The sequence below is a fragment of the Myxine glutinosa genome, chromosome 12 (genome assembly GCF_964187855.1).
Source record: "Myxine glutinosa chromosome 12, kmMyxGlut1.1, whole genome shotgun sequence".
Lineage (NCBI taxonomy): Eukaryota > Metazoa > Chordata > Myxini > Myxiniformes > Myxinidae > Myxine > Myxine glutinosa.
In genome coordinates, this window is record NC_136272.1 from 7,998,079 (window position 1) to 8,025,801 (window position 27,723).

The window sequence follows — 27,723 nt, forward strand, 5'->3', positions numbered from 1 at the left end:
TCGGTACCACAAATCTTGTCGTGACATCCTGAAAAGGGATTATTCTTTTACTTACACATGTGGAAGGTCGCCACATGTAAACATGTAACGTCGCTTATTCTTCTTCCCAGTTCCTCCGAAGATGCGCCTAAGTTGAAAAAGATTGAAAAGTCAATTTATTGTACATTCCCTGAGGTAGATAAATCCAAAATCAAGTTTTCAAAAGTGCAGATGGGGGGTGAATGAATTTATTTACTTCACACGCTTCCATAGCGTGGTTTTCTTCTTCCTGTTTGGTGAGTCGTGTGGTGGACCCTCCATGAACACCGCGTTTTCATAACTTCGTGCAGGGGCGCTGCAAGGGGGAGAAAAGTTCGGATGATTCCAAGGGCCGTGCACTGACAGGGGCCCTAAAAATTATTAGAACATTCGGTAAAAATTCTCAACATTAAATTATGAACCAGGCTTTGCAGTCTTGCCATGCTGTCTATTGAAAGTCAGTCGGCTAGAAAGCTGGACTCCAAAGCCTTGATCAGTGACTTTGCCAGCAACAGCTGGGCTCTTGGTGTGCGAGGCTGAGCAAGGGCCAGTGATAACTACATGGCATGGCTCTGGATATTGGATCACCACACGTGGTATGTATACTTGTATGTACACTCTGCTGCTGATTTTATTATTTTGTTTGTTGTATCATTCTGTAGATGATAATGTTAATTTATTTTAATTGAAGAGGTTAATGTATGTTGTAATTCTTACCATTAAAATTACATTTAGACTGTGAAAGATGGCCTTCAGCACATTTCTTGTGTGGGTATCAGTCTTGCATCAAATAGCGAATTCCATACTGTATGCAGAAATATGAGCATTGTTTCAACCTCCTGGCAAAAATGTCGGGGAGAAAATGTGCGCGCGTGCTTCATCGGGGCCCATTGTGACATCATTTCATGGGGCCCAACATCCCTGGCGGCGCCCCTGACTACGTGACGGGTTCGCGCACATGGCTTGAGAACCAGGAGACATGTTCTTGTTTGTTTTCCTGCTAAAATAACATCCACAAGTTGGTGCAAGTGTGTTATACCAAATAACATAAATACATTCTCAATTTGAACAAATCTTTTCTTTTCACAACTGACGCTGGAATGTCCCCGACACAACACGCCACAGAATATAAAACATGAACAGGAAAAGGTGTAAAATGTACAAAATTCATTTGGTCCAGACGAGTGGACGAGTGAATGCGCTTTCGATGTCGGGGATGTACCTGTACCTCCTCCTCCTTCACGGCCACAACTCAGTCCTCCCCTCCTCACGCTCATAAAAGCAAAAGGGCATTCCACAATTCGATTATAACACATTTCTTCATAACCTCCTCGAAACAGCAGAATATTTAACGCTTTTCCCTTCCTCTATCATGCTATCATGGATTTCACATAAAACATGTTCAAAAAACAGCTCTTACATGTCATGGACCACCACAGTCACCTGTCCAACTGATAATCCCACGAGATATGCGGAAACCCCGTGGAGTTGGGTTTTATGGTCCTTGTTCGAGTTTTTTAAAGACAAAATAGTCGGAAATAATAGTACTGACCCACATAAGGTCCACGGTAAAAGCCCTGCTTGAGGGAATGCCAGTTATTTGGGCGGTGTATGGACGACAGAGCCCTGCCTGGTTCGCTGAGGCTGATACGGACCGTGATCTTCAAATGGCTTGGGACACATATCAGCCCCAATCTTTGGATATTTGATGATCCTTTTAATGGTCACTTTGCGCATTTTGTAAAAAACGGAAAACTTACAGAGAGCATGGCGATTGTGAATATGACACCTCTGAAGATGCCTTTCACTAAGCATAGCACAAACATGGTGGCCATGTGATATTTTTCAGGTTGAAATTGTGGGTGGAGTCAGGGTAGCCATTAATTATGATTTAAAATATAATTAACAAGCAATGGGTGTTACGCAATGTCACACACAGACGGACGGACAAGCAAGTGTATTATTAGCTCACCCGGACTTCAGTCTGGTCCGCAGGTAAGTCACCCATTCAGTGAGTGAGTGAATGAGTCTGTAAACACTTCAGTGATTATCACTTGTACCAAACACACGATTTCGATGAAACTTGGTCATAAGATTCATATGTGATGCCCGACGAAGGTGTATGACCACATCATAATCTGCGCTCATTAAGGGAGTCTTAAGGGGGGGGGGGGTATTTTTTCTCTCTCCCCCCACCCCCAAATAGGTATTTGTCTCTTCTGCAAAACTACACACACAATGTGAATGAAACCTAGCCACAAGCTTCGTATCTGATACCTAACAAAGGTGAATTGACTACATCAAAATCTGCGCTCATTGTGGGGGTCCCCGGGGGATTTTTGACCCACCCAAATTGGTATTTGCTCTCTTCTCTGAAACTACACACACGATTTCAATGAAACTTGATCACAACCTTCAACCATGTACGAAAGTTTGTTCACGACATCAAAAACATCAATGTCTGAGAGGGTCTGTGGGGGGTTTGAGTGAAGGTTGCTCGTGATCCAGGTGAGCTTCAGGACCCACGGTCCTACTTTTATGATTATTATACAAGCAGGGACAGGTACAAAAGATATGTAACAATAAATGACCAAAAAACAATTATCTTCTTCCTGATGTATATATATATATATATACATGATAAACTCGCTCTTCATACAAAACACCCGCATGACCCTTTATATCTGGATCAAGATTCCCACCCCAGGTAAACAACTCGATGGAGGTACGTCAAAGAAATCCCACAGCGGTAAAACCTCCAATCTATAATATCGAAAATAATTATGGATCAAAATGTGATCGAAACACGACAAGGTTCACATTAATTTCCTCAAAGGAATACCATTTCTGTTGCGAGCACAATGAATGTCATGACATACTGAAAGGTGATTCTCTTACATGGAATGTGAAACTTCGTCACAACGCTCCTTATTTTTGACTCCTCCGAACATCTGCCTAAGTTGAAAGAGATTGAAAAGTCAATATCTTGTACATTCCCTGAGGTAGATAAATCCAAAATCAAATTTCAAAAGTGCAAAGGGGGGGGGGGGGGGGGGAGGGGCGGGGGGTGAATGAAATTATTTACTTCACACGCTTCCAAAGGGTGTTTTTCTTCTTCTTCTTTGGTGGCGTCTGTGGAGGTGGGCAGCTCAGGTACACCTCTTCAATTGATAATGATCGAAACATCTTTGATTCCCTGAAAAAGAACAGTTTTCTTTCATCCACAGCGTAATACAGGTGTGCTAAACCGGAAAACATGAATACATTCTCCATTTGAACAAATCTTTTCTTTCATTTAGACACCACAATGCCACCGACACATAAAACCAGGTAAAATAAACCTAGAACGACACTCGGTAGAGCGCATACCTCCACAGGTGAACAGTTTATGGTTTGTATCCACTGATAGGTCAGATCTGGATTCGGACCTGAACCAAAATAAAATCAATTCGTCCTTGACAGCACCAACCTGTCCACCAAGTTTCGTCTGACTTGTTCAAACTCCCTCACTCTCTTCAATCCCACGCATCCCTCCAGGTCTTTAAAACACCTGTTCACCCCATCTCTTATCTTCCTCCATCCAAACCTTGATCTTTTCTACCCCCGTTAATTCACCCCAGATCCACTTTTTTGAAATACCGACTTCTTTCCTGAAGTTCTAGCAGTGTCCATGTGTTTTACACCTCTCGCACCTGAGTTATGGTTATACTCGACATTAAAAGATTAAATTCACTTGATGTTGAGAAACAAAACCGTGTCAGGCACGTTACCTTCGTTGCATTCTCTTTCGTAATCGAAAAATAACAGGTGCTTCAGGAAAACCGTCCGATACCTGCTAACGGTCAAAGAACTAGTAACGTAACCAGCTACTTGTTGCTTTAAAGCCGATTATTGTGACGTCACACATCGCGTGGGATTATTGCTAGTTTAACAGTTTTTTGTGAACCAAACCTGACTATTGTGACGTCACATCTCCGTTGTTACCACGTGGTACATACTCGTCAAGCAAGCGTCCATCGTACAGTACATCAACAACAACGTTGTTGAAGTAAAAACCACAACATAATTTACTGTATTCGCAACATCATTGTCTCTTCGCTTTCACATCATAATTTTCATAAAAGAGGGGCGCACCTGTGCTGAAAATTTCCTGTCAATCAGACCAACGGTTACAGAGAAAAGCAAGGCACTCGGTAGAGTGCATACCTCCATCAGGTGAACAGTTTACGTTTTGTATCCACTGATAGGCCGGATCTGGATTCGGACATGAACCACAATCTATTGTTCTTGTCACCGAACCAACACGTCCACCAAGTTTATTCATAACTCGTCCATAACTTCTTTTGACATCATGTTATATATCGGTTTTCACCCGATCTCTCAATGGTGAAGAATCCACCTTCGGTGTCGGAAGTAAACAAATAAACAGACAGACAAATGAATAAACATATGTCACCCACAGGGTGAACCGTATCTTGCCAAAATGTGAAAATTCCGTTTTTTCGTCATGACGTCATCAAATGACGTCATAGCGTCAAACTGTTTACAGATCTGGGAAGCACTCGTCAAGGGCATTCATATGAGGTATTACTCGATATGGTACCTACGATTTCAAAATTTGACCTTGGGGTCAATAATTTTCGACCTCCAGCGCTAACCATGAAGGTCAAGGCCGATCGCCACCAAAAACTAATCAGCTGAGCGCCGGACCATATACTAGATTCCCATGAAGTTTGGAGACGATCCGATCAAAGTTACTCAAAAAATAAGGGTTTCGTTGACCTCCATGATTGACCGCAAAGTGACCTTGACCTTTGACCTTGACCTTCAAAATTTTGTGTGCTGAAGGGTATCTCTATAGGACTCTGATATGCGAAGTTACAGGAGTTTCCAATAATAACTGTGGTCTACAGAGTGATCTAAACGTGAAAAAAAAATGATTAACCACAAACAAAAAAACAAAAAAACATAAAAACAAAAAAACAAACAAACAAACATACAAGCTGACTAATACATCTTGCAAAAACTTCGTTTTGGCAAGACAAACAAAGAACATATGTCACCCACAGGGTGAACCGTATCTTGCCAAAATGTGAAAATTCCGTTTTTTCGTCATGACGTCATCAAATGACGTCATAGCGTCAAACTGTTTACAGATCTGGGAAGCACTCATCAAGGGCATTCATATGAGGTATTACTCGATATGGTACCTACGATTTCAAAATTTGACCTTGGGGTCAATAATTTTCGACCTCCAGCGCTAACCATGAAGGTCAAGGCCGATCGCCACCAAAAAATAATCAGCTGAGCGCCGGACCATATACTAGATTCCCATGAAGTTTGGAGACGATCCGATCAAAGTTACTCAAAAAATAAGGATTTTGTTGACCTCCATGATTGACCGCAAAGTGACCTTGACCTTTGACCTTGACCTTCAAAATTTTGTGTGCTGAAGGGTATCTCTAAAAGACTCTGATATGCGAACTTACAAGAGTTTCCAAAGGGAACTGTGCTCTACAGAGTGACCTAAACAATGCGAACTAAAGCAATACAATATACATGAAAAGTGCAGTTTTTTCGTCATAACGCCGTCAAATGACGTCACATTGTCAAACTAGTTATATGTTTGGAAAGCACTCAACAAGGGCTTCAATTTGAGGTACTACTCGATATGGTAACTGAAACTTGAAAATTTTACCTTTTGGTCAAAATTGAATGACCTTCAAAATGACCTTGAAGGTCAAGGCCGATCGACACCAAAAACTAATCAACTGAGCGCCATACCACACCCTATATACCCACCAAGTTTGGAGATCATAAGATCAAAGTTACTCAAAAAATAAGGGTTTCGTTGACCTCCATGATTGACCGCAAAGTGACCTTGACCTTTGACCTTGACCTTAATAATTTCGTATGGTGAATAGTATGTCTTCATGACCAACGCACATGAAATATTGAAAGATTTTGATGAGAACTGAGGAAATAATTTTTTCATGAAAATTCCGTTTTTTCGTCATGACGTCATCAAATGACGTCATAGCGTCAAACTGTTTACAGATCTGGGAAGCACTCATCAAGGGCATTCATATGAGGTATTACTCGATATGGTACCTACGATTTCAAAATTTGACCTTGGGGTCAATAATTTTCGACCTCCAGCGCTAACCATGAAGGTCAAGGCCGATCGCCACCAAAAAATAATCAGCTGAGCGCCGGACCATATACTAGATTCCCATGAAGTTTGGAGACGATCCGATCAAAGTTACTCAAAAAATAAGGATTTCAACATTTGACCTTGGGGTCAATAATTTTCGACCTCCAGCGCTAACCATGAAGGTCAAGGCCGATCGCCACCAAAAACTAATCAGCTGAGCGCCGGACCATATACTAGATTCCCATGAAGTTTGGAGACGATCCGATCAAAGTTACTCAAAAAATAAGGGTTTCGTCGACCTCCATGATTGACCACAAAGTGACCTTGACCTTTGACCTTGACCTTCAAAATTTTGTGTGCTGAAGGGTATCTCTATAGGACTCTGATATGCGAAGTTACATGCGAAGATATGCGAAGATATGGTACCTACGATTTCAACATTTGACCTTGGGGTCAATAATTTTCGACCTCCAGCGCTAACCATGAAGGTCAAGGCCGATCGCCACCAAAAACTAATCAGCTGAGCGCCGGACCATATACTAGATTCCCATGAAGTTTGGAGACGATCCGATCAAAGTTACTCAAAAAATAAGGGTTTCAACATTTGACCTTGGGGTCAATAATTTTCGACCTCCAGCGCTAACCATGAAGGTCAAGGCCGATCGCCACCAAAAACTAATCAGCTGAGCGCCGGACCATATACTAGATTCCCATGAAGTTTGGAGACGATCCGATCAAAGTTACTCAAAAAATAAGGGTTTCGTCGACCTCCATGATTGACCACAAAGTGGCCTTGACCTTTGACCTTGACCTTCAAAATTTTGTGTGCTGAAGGGTATCTCTATAGGACTCTGATATGCGAAGTTACAGGAGTTTCCAATAATAACTGTGGTCTACAGAGTGATCTAAACGTGAAAAAAAAATGATTAACCACAAACAAAAAAACAAAAAAACAAACAAAAAAACAAACATACAAGCTGACTAATACATCTTGCAAAAACTTCGTTTTGGCAAGATAACAAAAAACAAAAGAACATATGTCACCCACAGGGTGAACCGTATCTTGCCAAAATGTGAAAATTCCGTTTTTTCGTCATGACGTCATCAAATGACGTCATAGCGTCAAACTGTTTACAGATCTGGGAAGCACTCATCAAGGGCATTCATATGAGGTATTACTCGATATGGTACCTACGATTTCAAAATTTGACCTTGGGGTCAATAATTTTCGACCTCCAGCGCTAACCATGAAGGTCAAGGCCGATCGCCACCAAAAACTAATCAGCTGAGCGCCGGACCATATACTAGATTCCCATGAAGTTTGGAGACGATCCGATCAAAGTTACTCAAAAAATTAGTGTTTCGTCGACCTCCATGATTGGCCACAAAGTGACCTTGACCTTTGACCTTGACCTTCATAATTTTGTGTGCTAAAGGGTATCTCTAAAAGACTCTGATATGCGAACTTACAAGAGTTTCCAAAGGGAACTGTGCTCTACAGAGTGACCTAAACAATGCGAACTAAAGCAATACAATATACATGAAAAGTGCAGTTTTTTCGTCATAACGCCGTCAAATGACGTCACATTGTCAAACTAGTTATATGTTTGGAAAGCACTCAACAAGGGCTTCAATTTGAGGTACTACTCGATATGGTAACTGAAACTTGAAAATTTTACCTTTTGGTCAAAATTGAATGACCTTCAAAATGACCTTGAAGGTCAAGGCCGATCGACACCAAAAACTAATCAGCTGAGCGCCATACCACACCCTATATACCCACCAAGTTTGGAGATCATAAGATCAAAGTTACTCAAAAAATAAGGGTTTCGTAATTTGACCTTGGGGTCAATAATTTTCGACCTCCAGCGCTAACCATGAAGGTCAAGGCCGATCGCCACCAAAAACTAATCAGCTGAGCGCCGGACCATATACTAGATTCCCATGAAGTTTGGAGACGATCCGATCAAAGTTACTCAAAAAATAAGGGTTTCGTTGACCTCCATGATTGACCGCAAAGTGACCTTGACCTTTGACCTTGACCTTCAAAATTTTGTGTGCTGAAGGGTATCTCTATAGGACTCTGATATGCGAAGTTACAGGAGTTTCCAATAATAACTGTGGTCTACAGAGTGATCTAAACGTGAAAAAAAAAAGATTAACCACAAACAAAAAAACAAATGAACATATGTCACCCACAGGGTGAACCGTATCTTGCCAAAATGTGAACATGAGTGACTTGCTTCAGGTCACACTGAGGTGAACAGAACTGCTATCCACTAGAAGCGACTCTTTGAGGAATGTCTGCCCACGAGATATTCCGATGATAATCGTTCTAGAGAGTGACCTTGAAAAATACGTGTTTGCCTTATAACGTCACCAAATGACGTCATTTATATAATGTCTAAAGCGACCTCAAAGTGACCTTGACCTTTGACCTTGACCTTAATAATTTCGTATGGTGAATAGTATGTCTTCATGACCAACGCACATGAAATATTGAAAGATTTTGATGAGAACTGAGGAAATAATTTTTTCATGAAAATTCCGTTTTTTCGTCATGACGTCATCAAATGACGTCATATCGTCAAACTGTTTACAGATCTGGGAAGCACTCATCAAGGGCATTCATATGAGGTATTACTCGATATGGTACCTACGATTTCAAAATTTGACCTTGGGGTCAATAATTTTCGACCTCCAGCGCTAACCATGAAGGTCAAGGCCGATCGCCACCAAAAAATAATCAGCTGAGCGCCGGACCATATACTAGATTCCCATGAAGTTTGGAGACGATCCGATCAAAGTTACTCAAAAAATAAGGATTTCAACATTTGACCTTGGGGTCAATAATTTTCGACCTCCAGCGCTAACCATGAAGGTCAAGGCCGATCGCCACCAAAAACTAATCAGCTGAGCGCCGGACCATATACTAGATTCCCATGAAGTTTGGAGACGATCCGATCAAAGTTACTCAAAAAATAAGGGTTTCGTCGACCTCCATGATTGACCACAAAGTGACCTTGACCTTTGACCTTGACCTTCAAAATTTTGTGTGCTGAAGGGTATCTCTATAGGACTCTGATATGCGAAGTTACATGCGAAGATATGCGAAGATATGGTACCTACGATTTCAACATTTGACCTTGGGGTCAATAATTTTCGACCTCCAGCGCTAACCATGAAGGTCAAGGCCGATCGCCACCAAAAACTAATCAGCTGAGCGCCGGACCATATACTAGATTCCCATGAAGTTTGGAGACGATCCGATCAAAGTTACTCAAAAAATAAGGGTTTCAACATTTGACCTTGGGGTCAATAATTTTCGACCTCCAGCGCTAACCATGAAGGTCAAGGCCGATCGCCACCAAAAACTAAACAGCTGAGCGCCGGACCATATACTAGATTCCCATGAAGTTTGGAGACGATCCGATCAAAGTTACTCAAAAAATAAGGGTTTCGTCGACCTCCATGATTGACCACAAAGTGACCTTGACCTTTGACCTTGACCTTCAAAATTTTGTGTGCTGAAGGGTATCTCTATAGGACTCTGATGTGCGAAGTTACAGGAGTTTCCAATAATAACTGTGGTCTACAGAGTGATCTAAACGTGAAAAAAAATGATTAACCACAAACAAAAAAACAAATAAACATATGTCACCTACAGGGTGAACCGTATCTTGCCAAGTGACCTTGACCTTTGACCTTGACCTTCATAATTTTGTGTGCTAAAGGGTATCTCTAAAAGACTCTGATATGCGAACTTACAAGAGTTTCCAAAGGGAACTGTGCTCTACAGAGTGACCTAAACAATGCGAACTAAAGCAATACAATATACATGAAAAGTGCAGTTTTTTCGTCATAACGCCGTCAAATGACGTCACATTGTCAAACTAGTTATATGTTTGGAAAGCACTCAACAAGGGCTTCAATTTGAGGTACTACTCGATATGGTAACTGAAACTTGAAAATTTTACCTTTTGGTCAAAATTGAATGACCTTCAAAATGACCTTGAAGGTCAAGGCCGATCGACACCAAAAACTAATCAGCTGAGCGCCATACCACACCCTATATACCCACCAAGTTTGGAGATCATAAGATCAAAGTTACTCAAAAAATAAGGGTTTCGTTGACCTCCATGATTGACCCAATTGAATGACCTTCAAAATGACCTTGAAGGTCAAGGCCGATCGACACCAAAAACTAATCAGCTGAGCGCCGTACCACACCCTATATACCCACCAAGTTTGGAGATCATAAGATCAAAGTTACTCAAAAAATAAGGGTTTCGTTGACCTCCATGATTGACCGCAAAGTGACCTTGACCTTTGACCTTGACCTTCAAAATTTTGTGTGCTGAAGGGTATCTCTATAGGACTCTGATATGCGAAGTTACAGGAGTTTCCAATAATAACTGTGGTAAATATGGTAACTGAAACTTGAAAATTTTACCTTTTGGTCAAAATTGAATGACCTTCAAAATGACCTTGAAGGTCAAGGCCGATCGACACCAAAAACTAATCAGCTGAGCGCCATACCACACCCTATATACCCACCAAGTTTGGAGATCATAAGATCAAAGTTACTCAAAAAATAAGGGTTTCGTTGACCTCCATGATTGACCCAATTGAATGACCTTCAAAATGACCTTGAAGGTCAAGGCCGATCGCCACCAAAAACTAAGCAGCTGAGCGCCGGACCATATACTAGATTCCCATGAAGTTTGGAGACGATCCGATCAAAGTTACTCAAAAAATAAGGGTTTCGTTGACCTCCATGATTGACCGCAAAGTGACCTTGACCTTTGACCTTGACCTTCAAAATTTTGTGTGCTGAAGGGTATCTCTATAGGACTCTGATATGCGAAGTTACAGGAGTTTCCAATAATAACTGTGGTCTACAGAGTGATCTAAACGTGAAAAAAAAATGATTAACCACAAACAAAAAAACAAACAAAAAAACAAACATACAAGCTGACTAATACATCTTGCAAAAACTTCGTTTTGGCAAGATAACAAACAAAAAAACAAACATACAAGCTGACTAATACATCTTGCAAAAACGTCGTTTTGGCAAGATAAAAAACAAAAAAACAAAAAAATGAACATATGTCACCCACAGGGTGAACCGTATCTTGCCATTTGACCTTGACCTTAATAATTTCGTATGGTGAATAGTATGTCTTCATGACCAACGCACATGAAATATTGAAAGATTTTGATGAGAACTGAGGAAATAATTTTTTCATGAAAATTCCGTTTTTTCGTCATGACGTCATCAAATGACGTCATAGCGTCAAACTGTTTACAGATCTGGGAAGCACTCATCAAGGGCATTCATATGAGGTATTACTCGATATGGTACCTACGATTTCAAAATTTGACCTTGGGGTCAATAATTTTCGACCTCCAGCGCTAACCATGAAGGTCAAGGCCGATCGCCACCAAAAACTAATCAGCTGAGCGCCGGACCATATACTAGATTCCCATGAAGTTTGGAGACGATCCGATCAAAGTTACTCAAAAAATTAGTGTTTCGTCGACCTCCATGATTGGCCGCAAAGTGACCTTGACCTTTGACCTTGACCTTCATAATTTTGTGTGCTAAAGGGTATCTCTAAAAGAATCTGATATGCGAACTTACAAGAGTTTCCAAAGGGAACTGTGCTCTACAGAGTGACCTAAACAATGCGAACTAAAGCAATACAATATACATGAAAAGTGCAGTTTTTTCGTCATAACGCCGTCAAATGACGTCACATTGTCAAACTAGTTATATGTTTGGAAAGCACTCAACAAGGGCTTCAATTTGAGGTACTACTCGATATGGTAACTGAAACTTGAAAATTTTACCTTTTGGTCAAAATTGAATGACCTTCAAAATGACCTTGAAGGTCAAGGCCGATCGACACCAAAAACTAATCAGCTGAGCGCCATACCACACCCTATATACCCACCAAGTTTGGAGATCATAAGATCAAAGTTACTCAAAAAATAAGGGTTTCGTAATTTGACCTTGGGGTCAATAATTTTCGACCTCCAGCGCTAACCATGAAGGTCAAGGCCGATCGCCACCAAAAACTAATCAGCTGAGCGCCGGACCATATACTAGATTCCCATGAAGTTTGGAGACGATCCGATCAAAGTTACTCAAAAAATAAGGGTTTCGTTGACCTCCATGATTGACCGCAAAGTGACCTTGACCTTTGACCTTGACCTTCAAAATTTTGTGTGCTGAAGGGTATCTCTATAGGACTCTGATATGCGAAGTTACAGGAGTTTCCAATAATAACTGTGGTCTACAGAGTGATCTAAACGTGAAAATTTTTACCTTTTGGTCAAAATTGAATGACCTTCAAAATGACCTTGAAGGTCAAGGCCGATCGACACCAAAAACTAATCAACTGAGCGCCATACCACACCCTATATACCCACGAAGTTTGGAGATCATAAGATCAAAGTTACTCAAAAAATAAGGGTTTCGTAATTTGACCTTGGGGTCAATAATTTTCGACCTCCAGCGCTAACCATGAAGGTCAAGGCCGATCGCCACCAAAAACTAATCAGCTGAGCGCCGGACCATATACTAGATTCCCATGAAGTTTGGAGACGATCCGATCAAAGTTACTCAAAAAATAAGGGTTTCGTTGACCTCCATGATTGACCGCAAAGTGACCTTGACCTTTGACCTTGACCTTCAAAATTTTGTGTGCTGAAGGGTATCTCTATAGGACTCTGATATGCGAAGTTACAGGAGTTTCCAATAATAACTGTGGTCTACAGAGTGATCTAAACGTGAAAAAAAAATGATTAACCACAAACAAAAAAACAAAAAAACAAAAAAACAAACAAACAAACAAACATACATGCTGACTGATACATCTTGCAAAAACTTCGTTTTGGCAAGATAAAAAACAAACATACAAGCTGACTAATACATCTTGCAAAAACTTCGTTTTGGCAAGATAAAAATCACTCACAGAGCGACATTTGGTAAAAGAGAAGAAAGTAGAATGGTGCTCAGTATAGCATCCTTTTGACTTTACAAATAGTTAGTGGTTGAATTATGTGACCTGATATGCAAATCTTCTTCAAATTAAGTTAATCGGATGAAAATTTACAATTTTAGAAATTTGGCCTATGTTGACCTTTTGGCCGATGTCGACCTCAAAAATAGATGGTGGTTCAATTCAGTTAGCGGATATGAAAATTCCATTCATGCGCCAAACTAACACATCCGCCAAACAAACACATGCGCCAAACTAAGACATCCGCCAAACTAACACATCCGCCAAACAAACACATGCGCCAAACTAAGACATCCGCCAAACTAACACATCCGCCAAACAAACACATGCGCGAAACTAAGACATCCGCCAAACTAACACATCCGCCAAACAAACACATGCGCCAAACTAAGACATCCGCCAAACTAACACATCCGCCAAACAAACACATGCGCCAAACTAAGACATCTGCCAAACTAACACATCCGCCAAACAAACACATGCGCCAAACTAAGACATCCGCCAAACTAACACATCCGCCAAACAAACACATGCGCCAAACTAAGACATCTGCCAAACTTACACATCCGCCAAACAAACACATGCGCCAAACTAAGACATCCGCCAAACAAACACATGCGCCAAACTAAGACATCTGCCAAACTTACACATCCGCCAAACTAACACATCCGCCAAACAAACACATGCGCCAAACCAAGACATCTGCCAAACTAACACATCCGCCACACAAACGCATGTACCAAACAAAGGCATCCGCCAAACAAACTTGTGCGCCATACAAACACATCCGCCAAACAAACACATCCACCAAACAAACACATGCGCCAAACTAAGACATCCACCAAACGAACACATCCGCCAAACAAACACATGCGCCAAACTAAGACATCCAACAAACTAACACATCCGCCAAACAAACACATCCGCCAAACAAACAGATCCGCCAAACAAACACATCCGCCAAACTAACACATCCGCCAAACTCAGACATCCGCCAAACAAACACAAGCGCCAAACTAAGACATCCGCCAAACAAACACATGCGCCAAACTCAAGACATCCGCCAAACAAACACATCCGCCAAACAAACACATCCGCCAAACAAACACATCCGCCAAACAAACACATCCGCCAAATAAACACATGCGTCAAACTAAGACATCCGCCAAACTAACACATCCGCCAAACAAACACATGCGCCAAACTCAGACATCCGCAAAACTAACACATCCGCCAAACAAACACATGCGCCAAACTAAGACATCCGCAAAATCAAAAGGGCATTCCACAATTCGATTATAACACATTTCTTCATAACCTCCTCGAAACAGCAGAATATTTAACGCTTTTCCCTTCCTCTATCATGCTATCATGGATTTCACATAAATCATGTTCAAAAAACAGCTCTTACATGTCATGGACCACCACAGTCACCTGTCCAACTGATAATCCCACGAGATATGCGGAAACCCCGTGGAGTTGGGTTTTATGGTCCTTGTTCGAGTTTTTTTAAGACAAAATAGTCGGGAATAATAGTATTAACCCACATAAGGTCCACGGTAAAAGCCCTGCTTGAGGGAATGCCAGTTATTTGGGCGGTGTATGGACGACAGAGCCCTGCCTGGTTCGCTGAGGCTGATACGGACCGTGATCTTCATCTGGCTTGGGACACATATCAGCCCCAATCTTTGGATATTTGATGATCCTTTTAATGGTGACTTTGCTCATTTTGTAAAAAACGGAAAACTTACAGAGAGCATGGCGATTGTGAATATGACACCTCTGAAGATGCCTTTCACTAAGCATAGCACAAACATGGTGGCCATGTGATATTTTTCAGGTTGAAATTGTGGGTGGAGTCAGGCGAGCCATTAATTATGATTTAAAATATAATTAACAAGCAATGGGTGTTACGCAATGTCACACACAGACGGACGGACAAGCAAGTGTATTATTAGCTCACCCGGACTTCAGTCTGGTCCGCAGGTAAGTCACCCAGTCAGTGAGTGAGTGAATGAGTCTGTAAACACTTCAATGATTATCACTTGTACCAAACACACGATTTCAATGAAACTTGGTCATAAGATTCATATGTGATGCCAGACGAAGGTGTATGACCACATCAAAATCTGCGCTCATTAAGGGGGGGGGGGTTTCTCTCTCCCCCCACCCCCAAATAGGTATTTGTCTCTTCTGCAAAACTACACACACAATGTGAATGAAACCTGGCCACAAGCTTCGTGTCTGATACCTAACAAAGGTGAATTGACTACATCAAAATCTGCGCTCATTGTGGGGGTCCCCGGGGGATTTTTGACCCACCCAAATTGGTATTTGCTCTCTTCTCTGAAACTACACACACGATTTCAATGAAACTTGATCACAACCTTCAACCATGTACGAAAGTTTGTTCACGACATCAAAAACATCAATGTCTGGGGGAAGGTCCAAAGAGCGTGCAGTTTTCTCCAAATGGACTGGCCTCAACAAATCACAAAGGTGCTTCAACCCTACGACAGGATTCAACATGAGCTCTCCGCATTTGATGAAGGTTGTCCCACCCGCAGCACCCGATGATCCCAAAATAACTGCAGCAGTGCATGATGCATCTCGCTCACGAAGGACATCCCGGGAAACAGAAAGGTGGGTATTGACACACGAATCGAATAGTTGGTGAAGAATTGTGAAGCATGCGTCCTCAGCGAGAAAGCAGATCCATGTACTACTCCTCTTCAGGCTACTTTATGTCTAGAGAAACCGTGGCAACAGCTGCAGTTGGACATCTTTGTTGAGGTACGAGTTGCACCTCACAACCAGAAGTACTTAGTCGTAATCCATGAGCTTCACAGCAAATGGCCTGAGAGCGAGGCCACAAGAGCTTGACAACAACTTTGTCCATTATCAGCATTCTGGACAAGATGTTTATGGGATGGGGACTTCCTGATTCCATTACGACAGACAACGGACCTCAATTTACATCTGAGGAATTCTCCCAATACCTCAAGGCCAATGGCATCGAACACGGCTGAACTACACCGTGTAATCTGCAGAGCAACGGTGAGGTGAAGTTCAACAGAGTCGTCGAAGAGAGCATCAAAGCAAGTCTGGCTGATAGACAGACATTCAATCAGGCTATCCATACTCTGTTGCGCTCGTATCACTCTTCGGCTCAGTCGTTGACCGGAAAGATGCCCACGGAGCTAATGATAGGGCGTAACTAGAAGGGACAGAAAAGTCTATCCCAAAGCGACAGAAAATGAAGGAATAAACAGACAAGCGGTCGAGAGCGAAGTTACCTTCATTTGCAGTGGACCAGTGGGTCAGAGTGAAACCCACCGACCGCGCACATAAACTAGTGTCACTATCACGTACCCAACAGATCGCAGCAACTGGGTCATCATAGATACCTACTCGGAGATGGCACCGAGTAGACTGCACGAAGTCTGGAAAGAACCAACGTCCAATAAGCAGAAAAGGATGACAACTGCCTCTTATTTCTGCAACGTCTTCGCGATGAGGATCAATGTCAACATCACGACGATTCAGCTGTGCTACAATCTGACGAACGCATATCTCATTTGGAAACGTCCTCAATACCTGAGAGATTACCAGTGCACATAAACTTCATAATCCATGAATATGGTGCAAACTTCCCCCAAAATAACTCTAAAACTTCGACACTTATCATAGAAAATGTTGATCTCAGTTTTAGGTACCCTCGGATTTTAAAATGTGTAAAGTGGAATGTGGGAAAATATTGTCCTGTCCGTGGCCGATGAAGACCAGCCTCAGACGAATAACCGAAACGAGCTCCAACTCCAAGGCATATTTCGAACCTGGCGGGATAATTTCTGGTGCGTGCGGGAAGGTTCCAAGTCTTACCTGATCGGACGGCCGATAGGTTTAATGACTCGACCCACAAACACAGAAACAAAACAAGACAAGTAAAGTAAAATTCGACCAACGATGATTTAATGAAAATGAATGCAAAGGCAATAAAAGTGTTGAGGTAAAAAACTACCTCCTAAATTGAGACGTCTCCATCAGACTCATATACAAACAAGGGGAAACAAAAGCAAAATAAAATAAATAATGGCCTTTTCTATAATGCCAGCATTTAGCTTTGTGTCCCCAAATGGCTGGAAAGGCTTGCTGGTCTTCGTCTCAAACCACTGCGCGGGAAACGCACAAGATCGCGCGGAATCGTGCCTGTAGCCAGCCACCGGCGTGAGGCAAGCACGCACAATCCTTCCGTGTTAACATGGCTCCGATGATCACTCCAGCGCACACAGACAAGAGCCCATCGTCCTCCCACGCAAAACAACCAAGTGACCGCCTCCAACAAACACCAGCACCAAGACAGCCAAAATGGCGAAAGGTGTCTTTTTTTCTCCAGTTCTCGAATATTGCACACTGGACTGATGTCACACTGTGCAATCATCGAGCGCTACTCAATCACGAAGGCCGGGGCGTGGCCTCCCTGTTACGAGTCGTCGGGGGGGGGGGGGGGGGTGGAAGGGGCAGCGTCTAGTCGTCTTTCAGGAGTGTTCAGCTGGGTGGGGCTCCTTTGCCGATCTGCATGTCTGGTAATGCTGTCAGCGATTAGGGTTGTTGTTATGGTGACGCCTTTTGATGCAATAACAATGAAGGGGGGAATCACAGGGCAATTACACACTGGGGTTTATCCTTATAGACCGAGAGCCCAAGGGGGTCAGCCTAGCTGGAAAGTTAACCAATTTTCATGTATATAACAATGGTCCATGTGCATGTCCAATTGCCCCCAAATGCCCCCACCCCCAAAATTGAGCTCGATCATTCCTGTGAGTTAACCCGGTGAAACCTACAGGAAATAGTTCGGTATAGTCCAAGGTATCATGAATGACCACTGCCAGACATTTTCAGTGGTGGGGTGTGCCTGCCAGACACCCCCGAATGCCCCCCCCCCCCCCCATTGAACTGGACAGAATTCTGAGAAAATGTCAAATTTATCTCTTGATTCTGTGGCTTTGTAATTTACTCACAATTATCAATATAATTTACTCACAATTCCACCTTTTGTTCATGTGTGTGTTGTACCGTCCACCAAACAGTGATGACTCCATCTACATCTCGCTGTCTGATAATATGGACCAACTTCTATCTACCCATCCCAACTCTCTCTTCCTCATATGTGGTGATTTCAATTGTCACCATGCCAGTTGGCTGGGTGTGGGTACCTCTCTCACCAGCCATGGCTCTTCAGCAAAGGACTTCTGTGACTCACTGAGACTGACACAATCTGTCAATTTCCAGACCCGGATCTCAGTCAACGGTGCATCTTCTCTTCTGGACTTGGTTATGTCTAACTTCCCTGAAAATGTCTGCTGCTCTTCTTCTGCTCCAATCGGCTCATCTGATCATGTGCTTGTTAAAGTGGACATCTCTCTGACCATTCTCAGAGAGCCTCCTCAGCGTCGACGAGTCTGGCATTTCACTCAGGCCAACTGGCACAGTCTTCAAGCAGCCATCAATCATCTGGACTGGTCTCCCATCTCTACTGCCTCTGACATCAACTAATCCTGGGAATTCTCCCAAAGTAAATTGCTCTCTCTCATGCACAGATTTATCCCATCTCGTCTTCAGTTGTCATACCCTTCCTCCCGTCCATGGGACACGGATTCTTGTGGTGAGGCTATTGCCCAGAAACAACTTGCTTTAGTCTCCTGGAAAGCAAATCCAACGGAAGGAAATCTTATTTCCTTTCACAAAGCCCAAAACAAGTGTGTCCACCCTCAGGAGAGCCAGGAAACAATATCTCTCCGTTCTCAGGACCGAACTCTCTTATCTGTCTCCCTCTTCCAAATCCTGGTGGCAGCTGGTCAAATCTGTTTCTGGTGTTTGTTCCCCCTCCATCCCCTCCCTCACCTCAAACGGCCACACGGCTGACTCCGCACGTGAAAAAGCTGAATGCCTCAACTCTGTGTTTGCCTCTAAATCTTGTGTCCCAAACCCATCCCTCTCTGTACCCACCGTACCCAGCTGCTCCTGGACTCTGTGTCCTTTCCTCCTGACAAGGTGGAACAGTTTCTGTCAACCCTCGACTCTGATTCTGCAACTGGATATGACGGCATCAGCCCACGGGTCCTAAAATCCTGTTCTTCCGCTTTTTCACTCCCTCTCTCTGTTCTCTTCACCCTCTCTTTTGCTCAAGGTCATCTGCCATCTGCTTGGAAATCTGCCAACATCACCGCTTTGCACAAAAAAGGTGCAAAAACAGATCCCAGCAACTACAGACCAATCAGCCTTCTCCCAATTATCAGCAAAGTCATGAAATCCATCATTGCTTCAGATATGAAATCTTTCCTCTTCTCCAATGGCTTGATCTCTGATCATCAATTTGGTATCAGACCTGGTCACTCTACTCTGGACATGCTGCTTCTGCTTTCTCAACAATGGATGGAGGTCCTCAATGCCAAACAGGAAATTAGAGCTGTCTCCCTTGACATATCACGTGCCTTCGATACGGTCTGGCACCCCGCTCTGCTCACCAAACTCTCCTCTTTTGGTATCCTTGGAAATATTCACGCATGGCTGGCGGACTTCCTCTCTAGTCGTAGTCAACGTGTGGCCCTGAATGGGTTTCTCTCATCTCCTCTTCCTGTCCAGGCTGGAGTTCCCCAAGGCAGTGTTCTGGGCCCTGTGCTTTTTCTGGTCTTCATCAACGATCTCTCTGACTCTCTTGAAAATCCTCTCTATCTCTTTGCTGATGACTCTACTCTCTGTCGCTCCATTCTTCATCCCTCAGATCGGCAGTCTGCAGCCTCCTCACTCTCTGCAGACCTGGACAAAATCACTGACTGGGCAAACAAGTGGAACATGTCTTTCAATCCTGACAAATCTCACACTCTTAAGATGTCTCTCCGAAAAGACCGACTGGACAACCCTCCCATCCACTTTCTGAACAATCCTCTCCAAGAAGTTCTGTCACTCAAGCTTTTGGGTCTCACTATCTGCCATGATCTTTCCTGGGAAAACCACATTTCAAATGTGGCCTCCAAAGCCAGTCGCCGACTGGGCATCCTCCGTCGTGCGAAGTCCTCCCTTGGCACACCTGAGCTCCTCGCCACATACAAGGCTTTCATCCGCAGCTCACTGGAATACTGCTCTCCCCTCTGGGCTGGTGCTCCTGCCTCACACCTAGCTAGTCTTCACACTGTTGAAACCAAAGCGTTCGGAATCATTGGAATCTCCCGCAATGAAGCTAACTCCAAGGGCCTCTCACTCACTCACCGCAGGCAGGTTGGTGGTCTTTCCGTCTTCTACCGACTCCTCTCTGGCCTTGCCCCCCCCAGCTCTCTCTGGGCTCTGCCCCGCAAATATTCCTACAGGTCGCACAAGATCTGCCTGCAACCCTCTTATGGTTAAACTGCCAAAATCAAGACTCTCTGCTCACCTTCACTCCTTCATTCCTCTTTTCTCCCGCCTCTGGAACAAACTCCCTCACTCTCTTCAATCCCACTCCACCCTCCAGGTCTTTAAAACAGCTGTTCACCACCATCGCTTATCTTCCCCCATCCAAAACCTTGATCTTTTATACCCCCGCTAATGTCACCCCAATTCCACTTTTTTGAAATCCCAACTTCTGTCCTCGAAGTCCTTGGTGTCCTTGTGTTTTATACTTCTCCCCCCCCCCCCCCTTCCCACGCCTCCCCCCCCTTCCCACGCCTCCCCCCCCCACCCCCCCAAGCCCTCTCCCTCCCACACATCTCCCTGCTCTCAAATGTTGTGTTTGTGTGCTTCCCCTTCTCTCCCCATCTTATCTTCCGCTCCCTCTTTTTATATATTTTGTTTGTCTGGTTGATTTGTTTGTGAAGTAAATGTTAGCTCTTTCACGAGCCTCGATTCAGTATACAAAAAAAAAAAATCGCATGTATTTGACCAAGCCTGAACCTAGACAACAAGGTGCCAGGCATATTACTTTAGATGTATTACTTTTTGGGACACTTTTACCAGTATATATGTGGGAAATAAAGTCAGTTTTAAAATATCACTCAAGTAGTCAAGTTCTCTTTTTCACTGCAACCCAACTTATTTTACTAATGATCAGAATCATCAACACATCCAAGAAGATATTAGAAGCAGTACGAGAGGTAAGTTTTGTCACTTAAATTGCTCCCCATCGATATCATGGTGCCACCTATTATCTCATTGATTAAGCTTTAAAACTTGAAAGATTTAAGAGAAGTCTCTCCTTTGTAACTATACTCAGATTCAGTGTGTTTATGATGATGCAAAGCGAGCGGTACATGTACATCTACATCCCTTCGACATCATGTCGTTGTTCTACACATCAATCATGTACATCTACATCGACTGTGCCTTGCTGCCACCTTCTCGTCGGACCCTTGACATGAAGATTCGACGAGCGCAGTATGTAACAGCATTGTGGAGTTGGAAGTAGAAAGTATTGATGTGTGTGTGTGTGTGTGTGTGTGTGTGTGTGTGTGTGTGTGTGTGTGTGTGTGTGTGTGTGTGTGTGTGTGTGTTGGGGTTTTATCCAAGGGGGTTGTGTCAAAGCATGTCCAATGAAAGTGGGGTTGTATCAAAAGCGGGCTGGTATGAAAGTGGGAAGGCGGAGTAAACCGGTCATCACTGCCAGCAGTTGTAAAGTGGCAGTTCTCGTTTTAATTATTTTTGAAAATATATATTTTTGTAATCAAAATCGAGGCTCGTGAAAGAGCGAAAATCTCCGGATCTTTTTGGCCTTTTGGGTCCTTGGAGTCTGTCGAGTCTTTGCAGTCTTCTGGGTCCTTGGGGTCTTCTGTGTCCCTGGGTGTCTTTTAGGTCCTCCTGCTCTTTTCGCACTTCTGGAGGGTGGCTGCTCACCATCATCTCAGGTCATCTCAGGTGAGTTAGCTAGACAAACACCAGGGACAAAACACCACAATGAGTTAAGGTTAAAAACAGTAAAAATTACATAAAAACACAACCAAGATGAAAAGATACAGTGCCTTCAGAAAGTATTCACCCCTTGACTTTTTCACTTTTTGTTGCATTACAGCCTGAATTTAAAATGGATGGAAAAAGGGGGATAGGTTCCCGACTGTTCGTGATTCATCGGGGAAAATCAAAAATCTCGAATATGCCCACAAAAGCTGGGAATGTCGAAGCAAACTGCGAATGGAATTGAAAACTTGTTTCGTGAAAAAACGCAAATGTCGATTGGCATGGTGGGGGATGGTTCATGCGCACAAACAACTGTTTTATGCGTGACAAGTGGAAGATGCTTTTAGAACTGTTATGTGCATGTGGAAGAGTTCACCGGAATCTCAAGACAACTGTGTCCCATTTAACTCGCGTCTAAATGTGGGAATTTACGAGATTGTTGACAAAGCTTATTCGATCTTGCGCAATCTCTCTGCCTACAAAGCAGTAAACAAAGGATATGTTTTTGATTCCATGAATATTATGAAGGTCTCTCTGTTCTCTGAAAATGTATAAAAGTGAATGCAAATTAAAATTCAGGGTCGTCATTGGTGTTCGGCTGTATGGAGCTGAAACCAATGCGAACCATGGTGCCATGTACAGTCACGTGAAAAAGTAAGTACACCCTATGTAAAGTTTTGACTTTTTCAACATATTTCAACATACAGCTATTTGATCTTAATTTCAACAATATTGACAGATAAAGGTGATATAATATAACAAATATCATGAAACATTTACATTTTGTAGTCCATTGAAGAATTTAAATAAACGTAAATGCAAATTATGCATGTGGAAAAAGTAAGTACACCCCTCCCTACATTTTTACGAACACTAATGCACATGATTATAGTTTTCATTAAATTCTTACAAATAAAATTCCAAAAGTTTGGCTTACTCTTTTGCTGCGAGTGTCATGTTACTTTATCGAAAACGAACAGTTTGTGCTTCGATCTTGCTTGATTCCCAAAGCCCATCATGACCCCGGCAATAGTTGAACGTTTTAACTGTAATGGCTTGAAGGATGATACGGTGTTCTGTATTATCTTACGAATATAAATGTTGAGTTTAAATTGCATCATTTCAAATGTACTGGTATCACAGCCTAGTGTTAGAATTTCATTTTATTTTAGATTCAAAACAAAAGTTCATTTTCACTTACGTTTTATGAACCAGTCTCGCTGATCGGCGCAAGACTTACACCCCATATATTACACATTAATCTTGTGCGGACTAAAGGAATCAGGAGACTTCAAACGAAACAATAGATGGCTAATTAAATAATCACTCACGGTTCCCGATCAAAAATAAATAAAATAATTATGTAACAAACCAAGCAACCCAACTCCCCATGTCATATCGCATCTATAAGCTTCCCCCCCCCCCCCCTCCCACTCCTCCCCATGCGGAGAATTTGCAATCATCTCTGTGAACCAGGCTTTTCCTGAAACAGAAAATACTAATAATATTAACTTGGGATCCCTAACCCGTAGGTGAAAAGGGATAATCAACTTAGTACCAAGTCAGTCCGTGGGTGGGTGGGCGGGAAAAAATTTCTGCATCCGCCAAAAACCGCGAATATGCAGGACACAGGGCCGCAAATGTAGAAGCAGGTTGTATTTTATCAACCGCGAATGTCGGGGTCCAACGGTATGTAATTTACATTCATATTGAGTATCCCAAGTTAATACCCTCGTATAAGCACTTTTGGCAGCGATTACAGCTTTGAGTCTTCTTGGGTATGTCTGTAACAGCTTTTCACATCTGGATTTGGGGACTTGCTCCCATTCTTCCTTGCAGATTTGCTCAAGGTCTTTCAAGTTGGATGAGAGCATCAGTGAACAGCAATCTTCAGGTCTTTCCACAGATTCTCAATGGGATTCAAGTCTAGGATTTGGCTGGGCCACTCAAGGACTTTTACGTTCTTGTTCTATGCCTCCTCACAATTCTATCTCAGAGTTCTACGGACAGTTCCTCGAACTTCATGGTGGAGTTCCTGTTCCAACATGCACTGCCAACTCTGGGACCTTGTATAGAAGGTGCGTTTCTTTCGAAATCATGTCTAACCAATTAAATTGGCCACAGCTGGACTCCAATCAAGTTATGGATACATCTCAAGGAAGATCAACGGCAATTGCATGCACATGAGCTCAATTTGGAGTGTCATAGCAAAGGGGTTGAATACTTATTTACTCAAGACATTTCAGCTTTTCATTTTTAATTAATATGTAAAAATTTCGAAAAATAAATTCCACTTTGACATTATGGGGTATTATGTGCAGGTCAATGAGAAAAAAAATCTCAGCTTCAGGCTATAATGCAACGAAATGTGAAAAAAAATCAAGGGGTGTGAATACTTTGTGAAGGCGCTGTTGATGGCACAACGGATCCGATTTGAAAACTTAGCTTTGATAAACTGGAAAGAGGATCAAAGTCTAGCGCACTCAGACCCAGAACTGGAAGTTTATGTTTATTTTGTCCATTACTTTCCCTGCTGCCCTATTGTGAGTTCATGCTCTCTATCATTTGCTCTTACATGCTCTTCCATTATACATCATTTGCTCTTCCATCTTGCAGAGAAACAATACGAACAGAAGATATTAAAAGAGTGCAAAAGGGCGGCTGCTTACCTTACAAGTTTGTAAAAAGGAATTTTTTGTTTAAACCACGCGTGCTCTGAAATCTTCTGCAAAACAATGTGTTGGAATCAAATATAAACACGATCAGGAAACACCTTCACAAGTGAACAACAGTATTGTGCTCCACAGCAACAGGTCAGCAACCCCAGCATGTGTGAACATACTTGTTCATGCAAATCAAATCGTCGAAAACGGTATCAAACCCTCACGTTCATAGTGAGTCTTTCTTTTGGATTGACCCGAAGCATCCCGGTCAAAAGGGAAGTCAATTGCTTGTCTGCACATGGTGGTGGTTTGTACACGAAGCTATTGCTGACATCTCCCTGTGAAGTAACAAAACAAATGTATTCGTGACAGAATCCAAAAGCATCATCGCACTCAAATACTGTACTCGCATTTACCAAATAAGCATAAGCATCTTCCAAACAATCAATCTCTTATGCAATAACCAAGACTTCACTCTGAACGAATAAAATACATTTTGATTCATGAAATAAAATATGCTTTAAAATACAGAAGTTTTCTTTGTTAACCAAAAAACAAACCCTCTTCACTCAACAATGAATATGAAGTCTATTGGTTTATCTATATATATAAAACACTGTGTGTGTGTGTGTGTGTGTGTGTGTGTGTGTGTGTGTGTGTGTGTGTGTGTGTGTGTGTGTGTGTGTGTGTGTGTAATGTTACCGATAGACTCCTAAACGGAGAGGCTCACGTACTTGATATTTGGCACAGACATGGCCATTGAGCCTGGGACGAACATGGCTGACCTAAAACTTTATTTCATAATATGTTTTTACCATATTTTTATCTCAGCGCGAAATATTATGACCGGAATCTGACCGGAAGCAGAGCAGCGCGCTGATTCGCTCAGAGCGATCACGTGATGTTCGTTGCCGCCATTAACTCAGTTACGCGTTCGCACGTACTTCAGAGCGATTGCGTTTTTGCCGGGTACTTCTGCATGATTAGCATTTAGCATGATTTAGCGTGTTTCACACAGATTTGTTTTCAGCGAGCAGAAGTACCCGGCATTGTACGAATAATATATCGATAGTGCCGTGTAGGGCGGAGTGATGCCGCTGTGGGAGGGACCGAGCAAGGTCGCTGTGGGCGGGACCGAGCGAGGTCGCTGTGGGAGGGCCCGGGCGAGATCGCTGTGGGCGGGGCCGAGTGAGGCAGCTATGGGCGGGGCCGAGAGAGGTTGCTGTGGGCGGGGCCGAGCGAGGTCTGCGTTAGTGCGTTGCCGACTTGCCGTTGCCTGGTATAAAAAGATGGTGCTTGATGCTCTCTGCGTCAAGATACGGACTTGATGTCCGTATCTTTACAACAGACATTCCAATGATGATGATGATAAATGTAATACCACTCAAGGAAGGCCCACAACTCAAGAGAGTGGAAAAAAACAATAAAATGAACAAAAATACGGGGAAGGAGAAGCAACCACTCAGAAGAATGACAGAAAATCATTTCCCTTAAATGTACCGTGTTCACCAACTAGCACGACGAGATACAGGACACCAAAATAATTTCCCTTACACATATCGTGTCCACCAACCAGCAAGACCATACCACTTACCTCTGGATCAAACTGCATTGCAAATATTCAAACGGTTAATACATGCTGCCGTCTCCTAGCAACCAATGAAATTTTTCAAAAATATTGTAGCTTCACTTTTCACGGAGTATGAGCGTTCTATATATTTTCAATTCAGTGCGCCCGACTCGCTGACGTACTTGATGTTTTTTTTTTTTTTTTTTTTTTTTGTATACAAGATCGAGGCTCGTGAAAGAGCAAACATTAATCACACAAAAAGACAAACCGACACAAAAAACACAAAAAACAAGGGGAGCGGCAGACAAGATGGGGAGAGAGGGGGGAGGACACAAAAGAGAGGGGGAAGAAGGGGAAGGACACAAACACAATATTTGAGAGCAGGGACATCGGGAGGACTTGGGGGGAGGTGGGAGAGGATTAAAACATATGAACACTGCAAGGACTCTGGGGTGAATTACCAGGAGTAGAAAAGATCAAGGTTTTCGATGGGGGAAGATAAGAGATGGTGGTGAACAGCTGTTTTAAAGACCTGGAGGGAGGAGTGGGATTGAAGGGAGTGGGGGAGTTTGTTCCAGAGGCGGGAGAAAAGGGGAATGAAAGAGTGAAGGTGAGCAGAGAGCGTAGACTTTGGCAGTTTAACCATAAGAGGGTTGCAGGCAGATCTTGTGCGACCTGAAGGAATATTGGGGGGACAGAGCACAGAGAGAGCGGGGGAGCAAGGCCGGAGAGGAGTCGGTAGAAGACAGAAAGACCACCAACCTGCCTGCGGTGAGTGAGTGAAAGGCCCTCGGCATTGACTACATCGCAGGAGATTCCAATGATTCTGAAAGCTTTGGCCTCAACAGCGTGAAGCCGAGCAAGGTGTGAGGCAGGAGCACCAGCCCAGAGGGGGGAACAGTATTCCATTGAGCTGCGGATGAAAGCCTTGTATGTGGTGAGGAGCTCAGGTGTGCCAAGGAAGGACTTCGCACGACGGAGGATGCCCAGTCGGCGACTGGCTTTGGAGGCCAGCTTGGAAATGTGGTTTTCCCAAGAAAGATCATGGCAGATAGTGAGACCCAAAAGCTTGAGCGACAGAACTTCTTGGAGAGGATTGTTGAGAAAGTAGATGGGAGGGTTGTCCAGTCGGTCCTTTCGGAGAGACATTGTAAGAGTGTGAGATTTGTCAGGATTGAAAGACATGTTCCACTTGTTTGACCAGTCTGTGATTTTGTCCAGGTCTGCAGAGAGTGAGGAGGCTGCAGACTGCCGATCTGAGGGATGAGGAATGGAGCCACAGAGAGTAGAGTCGTCAGCAAAGAGATAGAGAGGATTTTCAAGAGAGTCAGAGAGATCATTGATGAAGACCAGAAAAAGCACAGG

At 43.1% G+C, this 27,723-nt stretch overlaps 1 protein-coding gene and 1 long non-coding RNA gene across 3 annotated transcripts in view; one reads left to right on the forward strand and one right to left on the reverse strand.

Moving 5' to 3' along the window:
* Positions 1-27,723, forward strand: part of LOC137438259 (ankyrin repeat and MYND domain-containing protein 2) — an 821,307-nt gene that overhangs the window by 569,704 nt on the left and 223,880 nt on the right. The gene's annotated exons all lie outside the window — the stretch shown is intronic.
* On the reverse strand, positions 21,244-24,846 carry LOC144888414 (uncharacterized). Its single transcript, XR_013620991.1, has 2 exons — positions 24,795-24,846; positions 21,244-22,095 (listed from the first exon to the last, which is right to left on the reverse strand). It is a non-coding gene; the product is annotated as an uncharacterized LOC144888414 (long non-coding RNA).